The sequence below is a fragment of the Saimiri boliviensis genome, chromosome 18, assembly GCF_048565385.1.
Source record: "Saimiri boliviensis isolate mSaiBol1 chromosome 18, mSaiBol1.pri, whole genome shotgun sequence".
Taxonomy (NCBI): domain Eukaryota; kingdom Metazoa; phylum Chordata; class Mammalia; order Primates; family Cebidae; genus Saimiri; species Saimiri boliviensis.
The window spans coordinates 48572596-48579285 of record NC_133466.1 but is presented as its reverse complement, the minus strand read 5'-3'; the positions used below and the strand labels follow the sequence as shown (position 1 = coordinate 48579285).

The following is a 6690-nucleotide window of genomic DNA, read 5'->3' as shown; positions in this document are numbered from 1 at the left end:
TTAATACTGTTATGTGTGAATTTGATACTGCCATTTTGATGCTAGCTGCCTGTTTTGTCCTTTAGTTGACAAATTTTCTTCATTGTATCTATGGTCTTTACCATTTGGTACATTTTTGGAGTGGCTGTTACTGATTGTTCCTTTCCTTGATTAGTGCTTCTTACAGGAGCTCTTGTAAGGCAGGCCTGGTGGTGAGAAAATCTCTCAGTAGTTGCTTGTTCATAAAGGATTTTCTTTCTCCTTCGAATGTGAAGCTTAATTTGGCTGGATATCATATTCTAGGTTGACAGTTCTTTTCTCTAAGGATGCTGACTATTGGCCCCCACTCTCTTCTCACTTGTAGAGTTTGTGTGGAGAGATCTGCTGTGAGTCTGGTGGGCTTCCCTTTGTCTCTTGTTGCCCTTAGCATTATTTCCTTCATTTTAACACTGGTGAATCTGATGATTATGTGCCTTGAGGTTGCTCTTCTTTAGGTATATCTTTGTGGTGTTCTCTGTACTTTCTGGACTTCAATGGTGGCCTGCCTCACTAGGTTGGGGAAGTTCTCCTGGATAATATCCTGAAGAGTGTTTTCCAACTTGCATTCATTCTCTCTGTCACATTCACGTATGCTTATCAAACGTAGATTACGTCTTTTCACAGAACTCCATATTTCTTGGAGGCTTTGTTCATTTCTTTTCACCCTATTCTTGCCTTCTCATTTTATTTCATTGCGTTGATCTTCAATCTCTTATATTCTTTCTTCTGCTTGGTCCATTCAGCTATTAAGACTTGATGCTTCATGAAGTTGTTGTGCTGTTTTTCAGCTCCATCAAGTCATTTCTGTTCTTCTCTAAGCTGTTTATTCTAGTCAGCATCTCATCTAACCTTTCATCTAAGTTCTTAATTTTTTTGCATTGGGTCAGCACATGTTCTTTTAGCTCTGAGAAGTTTGTTTTTACCCACTTTCTGAAACCTGTTCCTGTCAGTTCATCAGATTCATTCTCCACCTATCTTTGATCCCTAGCTGGTGAGGAGTTATAATCCCTTGGAGGAGGAGAGGCCTTCTGGTTTTTAGTGTTTTCTTCTTTTTTATACTGGTTTCTTCCCCTCTTAGTGGCTTTATCTACCTGTGGTCTTTGTAGTTGGTGACTTTCAGGTGGGGTCTCTAAGTGGACATCCTTTTTGTTGATGTTGAAGCTATTTATTTCTGCTTCTTAGTTTTCCTTCTAACAGTCAGGCCCCTCTGCTGCAGAACCACTGGGGATCCACTCCGGATCTCACTCACCTCGGGATCGCCTGCAGGGGCTGCAGAACAGCCAGGGTTGCTGCTGGTTTCTCCCTCTACTGTCCTCATCCCAGAAGGGTACCCACCAGATGTTGGCCTGAGCTTTCCTTTATGAGGTGTCTTTTTGGGTATATGGGGCTCAGAGAGTTGCTTGAGGAGACAGTCTGTCCCTTATAAGAGCTCACGTGCTGTGCTGGGAGTTCTGTTGTTTTTTGCAGAGGTGCTGGGCTGATACATTTAAGTCTACTGCAGCTGAACTCATAACCTCCTGTTTTCCCAAGTGCTCTGTCCTAGAAAGGTCAGCTTTATTTATAAGTTCCTGTCGTGCTGCTGCATTTTTTCATAGATGCCCTGTCCAGCGCAGAGTAGTCTAGTCACAGTCTGTTAGCAGAGGTAATGCTGAGCTGCCACAGGCTCTGCCCATCTACTGCATGAACTGCATTGGTAGTGGCAGACTGCCTTAGTAGTGGGGGACGCCCTTCCCCCCACTGAGCTGGACCATCCCGGGTCAAGCTGCACTTATGGTGAAACTCCTAATACAGAGTGTTTCAGATTTCTTGTCTTGGGGGGGTGGTACCCATCAAGCCAGATCATCTAGTTTCCTGTCTCAGCCCCCTCCCTTTCAGTTGAATCGGTGGCAACCTCGACCTCCTGGTTCACGTGTTTCTCCTACCTAAACCTTTTGAGTAGCTGGGATTACAGGTGCACAGCACTATACTTGGCTAATTTTTAAATTTTTAGTAGAGATGAGGTTTCCCTATGTTGGCCACACTTGTCTTGAACTTCTTTCCTTGTAATCCACCTGCTTCAGGAGCTGGGATTATAGGTGTGAGCCACTGCACACGGCCACATGTAGAAGTTTAGTGCTACATACAACACTGAACATTACACTGTGCTGGGATTACATGTGTGAGCCACAGTACCCAGCCACATAGATTTTCTTATTTCTCTAAGAATCCTGATCGTAAATGAGTTCAGAGTTGTATGTAGAAGTGCAATGCTTAGATGCAGATGTGTAAATATAGAAGGATACAATACTTAGATTTAACAGTTATGAATAAATGTAATTCTTATAACTGACTATAACAGTATTAGAAAAGTCATATATTGATAAAGCTTTCTTCAGAAAAAGAGACTTAAAAACTTTGAGGAATTGCTTCTTTCCAAATGTATGCATACCTAAGGTTCTTGCAATGGTGTGGTTTATAGAATAGATATTAGAGTGTAAATCCAATTTTTAAAACGTAGTCAAACGTATTAATCTTATATTTTATGCCTATGGCTATTTTGTAATTCAGAGAAAGGCTTTTCCAACTCCGAAATTCTTTAAAATCCTCTAGTGATTTATTTTTCATGGTATTTAAATCAATATTGAAACTTTCTTGAATTTACACTGGTTTCAAGTTTTGTCCAACTTTTTTTCAGTTACATATTAACCATGGGAATTCTTTCATTATACAAATAAACATGTTATGGTTTAAATTCAGAGGAAATTATGATATGTTATTCTATTGTATGCTAACTAAAGTGTTCTTTTGTTGACTTAGAGTTCTCTTAGCCATAAGAAAAAAAAAGATCTCTTGCATGAAATTAGCATGTTGTGGGGGAAAATTGCCATGCTTAGACTGGAACTAGACACAATAAAACAGGAGAACCCACTAAGGGCAAAGAAATTTTTGGAGGACATTGAAAGTGTGAAAGGAAAAAATGCTAATATTCTAAAACCTATAAAATTGGATAAAGAAGAATGAACAAAGATGGTATTTTAAGGACAGTGGACAGCTTAGCATTTTGACAACGAAGAATAAAATGGTCAGTTCTGAATTGGAGAATGTAAGACACAACTAGGAAACACTGGAAATGGAAATTCAATCATGTCATTTTAGACTGGCTACTGGTCTACATGAATGTGACCAAAGCCAGATAGCAGAAAAAGACTTCTTTTCAGAGAACAAAACCTGAACAGGTTTATTTACAGGAGACAATGAATTCTCATACATCTAAACTGAAAGAGAACAGCAAGATTCTTTCTGAACAACTGTAATGCTTATTGTAAAAATTAACAGCCTAAAATTTCAGCTCCATCACACAAGATAAACTGTGAGAGAAAAGACAGGGCAGGCTGTCATCTTTCCTGTTGGAGGAACTTAATTATTCCAGCTAAGGGCATTGGAGAGTACAAACCCACCAGGGGCAGAAGAGTTCCCACAGCACAGCACAGCTGCTTTACCAAATCATGGCCAGACTGCTTCTGAAAGCAGGCTCCTGATCCTGTTCCTTCTTACTGAACAGGACGTCCCACCTGGGGCTTACTGCTACCCTCACAGGTGTTCTCTGGTCAATGGAGATTTGAAACATTCCTTAGACAGAGCTCCCACAGAGAGGGGCGGGCCACCAACTTTGCTGTTTGGATGACTAGGTTCTGGCCTGAGGGCCTTGTAGAACCCAAGCTGACCAGGGGTGTAAGTGGTAGCTCAGCACAGCAGAGCCACCTCGCAAAAACATGGCCAGACCCTTGTTTAAGTCAGTCCCCAAACACATTTCTAATCACTGGGTAAAGCCATTCAACAGGGTTTCTGGCTGCCTTCACTGCTGTTCTCTGGCTGACAGATGATTCAGGCCTCCCTGAGTCAGAGCTTCCAAGGGGAAGACCAGACTGTCATCTTTGCTGTTTAGGCGACTCAGCCATTTCAACCTTGGGACTTCAGAGTGTCTGAGGCAACCAGGGGCTGAAGTGAACCCCCAGCACAGCACAGCTGCTCTACAGAAACATGGCCAGACTTTTTTTAAAGCAAGTCTCTGTTCTTGTTCCTCCTGACTAGACAAGACTTCTGAACTTGTCTCCAGCCACCTCCCATAGTTGTGTCCAGATTGGCAACAGGATTGTACCTCAGTGGTACAGAGGTCCCAGAGGAAGAGGCAGGCTATTATCTCTGCCTTTTTGCAGGCTTCGCTAGTGATACCTTGAGGCACTGGAAGATATGAGGCAATTAGGGACTGGAGTGGACCCCCAGTATACCACAGCAGCCTTATGGGAAAGTGGCTGAACCGTTACGTGGGTGCTGGTTTCCATATCTCCTCGATGAGCAGGTCCTCCCAGCTTGGATCTTTATCCAGGCCCCACTGAAGCCATCAAGCCAGTAGCAACTTGGCAATTCCTTGGACAGAGCTTCACAGATCGACTGAAATCCTCTCTGCCACTGCCTCTGCAGTGGATCTGCCCTTGTTACCTTCAGAATATCAAGAAAGCAAAAACCATAAGTGCCATATTGATAACTCTAACAAGCTGCAGTTGACCCAAGGAACAAGGCAGTCCATCTCTTGTGGATACCACATACCCCCCATGGCTTATCACGAGACAGGGAACCCTGGCTTGGGCCCACAGCACAGACCCTCCATCCTGGGCTAATTACACTAAGCGATGGCTAACTCACATCTCTCTGGGGTAGAGCCCCCAGGAGACAAGCAAAGTGATGGAGCAGGAAGCCAGCTGATGTGAAGCTCAGAGGGCAGGCACAGCTATCTCTCTAGGCTCTACTTGGTCTTATGAGACACTTTATCCTAGCACTTTAGGAGTGTGGAGGTCAGATCAGCCACATCTCATGTGAAGATTGCCCAGCAGAGATAAGGTGTGCGAGTTTCCCTCTTAATAAAAGGAGACTTGCTTAAAAAAGAAGTCTGGCCACGTTTTTGTAGAGCAGCTGTGCTGTGCTGGGGCCTCACTTTTCAGAGAGTTCTCTGAGACCTGATCTCTGCTGGGCATTCTAGCACATGAGATGAAGCTGGTCTGACCTCAGCACTCCTTAGTCTGCTTGCCTCTCCCAGGGCCCCAGCCTGGCCACACCTGCCTACAGGGCACTCTCAGCTGCCCACACCTTTGTTTCTGTGCCAGTGGACCATGCCTGAGCAGTGAAGAGATGCAGCAACGTGGACCCTTCAGGCATGCACCAACCTCTACATTGCCTCTCCATACTACAGCTCTTTATACACAAACTTCCTACATCGCTTTGCTGCTGTGTGTTTACATGAGTGGATTTTGCTGTACTTGCCCTACCAGCACATGGGACTGTAGCACACACTTCAACCCACCTGAACTCCCATTGAAGAGATAGCGATGGTAGGCACAGAACCAATAGAACCAACTCTGCCAACAACTTGCCCTTGTGCTAATGTTGTGCACAAAAAAGAGACCCTAATATGCGTTGAGTGACTGCTGCTGCTTAGGGGGTCACAGAGAAGGCACCCAAACCTGCACAGGCCAGCACCCCAGCCTGCACCTCCAGTGCAACAGCACACACAGCAGGGGTCCCCTGGCTCCCACAAAGTGGTCTTGCCTCCACCACTTCCACCATTGGGTGAATGCCAACAGGGAGGCAGGCACTTCTGCATCTGCTAGCACTCTGCCACAGCTGCCACACTTTGCAGCCTTCAGTGCAGTAGAATCCAAACTTTGAGGAGCCAGAGAACAAAGTTGAAACCCAATATAAATTTCCCAGAGTTAAAGAACACAGTCTAGGAATTGGGAGATGAATATTGGCCCCCTAAAATCCTCCAAAACCAAAGCCAGCTGACTGCATCTGCCTTACACCACAATCAAACCAAAAAGATCATCAAATATCATAAAAGAAAAATATCCTGTGCAAAGGTCAGCAACCTCTAAGGTTGAAGGTGAATAAGATCACAGAGATGAGAAAGAATCAGTGCAAGAACACTGAAACTCAAAAAGTCAGCATGCCTTCTTTCCTCCAGATGATTACATCAACTGTTCAGCCTGTTCAAGTTTTCAGAACTGATCAGAGGCTGACATGACTTTAATGATACAAGTAGAATTCAGAATGTGGGCAGAAACAAAGTTCACTGAGTGAAAGAAGTATGTCATCATCCAATGCAAGGAAGCCAAAAGTCATTGTGAAACATCGCAGGAGCTAACAGGCAATAGAGCTGGTATAAAGAACCTTACCAGTGCTTGCTATGGCAGCACATATATTAAAATGGGAATGATACAGGCAAGATTAGCATGGCTCCTGCTTAAGGATGACATGCAAATTCATGAAGCATTTCATATTTTTAGGAAGAATCAATATTGTGAAAATGGCCATACTGCCCAAAGTAATTTATATATTCACTGCTGTCCCCATCAAGCTACCAATGAACTTATTCACAGAACTGGAAAAACCCACCTTAAACTTCATATGGAAGCAAAAGAGACTCTGCATAGCCAAGACAATGCTAAGCAAAAAGAACAAAGCAAGAGGAATCATGCTACCTGATTTCAAACTATGCTACAAGGCTACAGTAATCAAAACAGCATGGTACTGGTACCAAAACAGAGACATAGACCAATGGAACAGAACAGAGGTCCTGGTGGCAATGCCACACATCTACAACCATCTCATCTTTGATAAACCTGACAAACACAAGCA

At 43.8% G+C, this 6690-nt stretch overlaps 1 non-coding gene across 1 annotated transcript; it reads left to right on the top strand.

Annotated features, from left to right (window-relative positions):
- The first annotated feature begins 6229 nt into the window (after positions 1 to 6229).
- LOC141582083 (U6 spliceosomal RNA) lies at positions 6230 to 6336 on the top strand. Its single transcript, XR_012514914.1, has one exon. It is a non-coding gene; the product is annotated as a U6 spliceosomal RNA (small nuclear RNA).
- Positions 6337 to 6690: the final 354 nt, after the last annotated feature.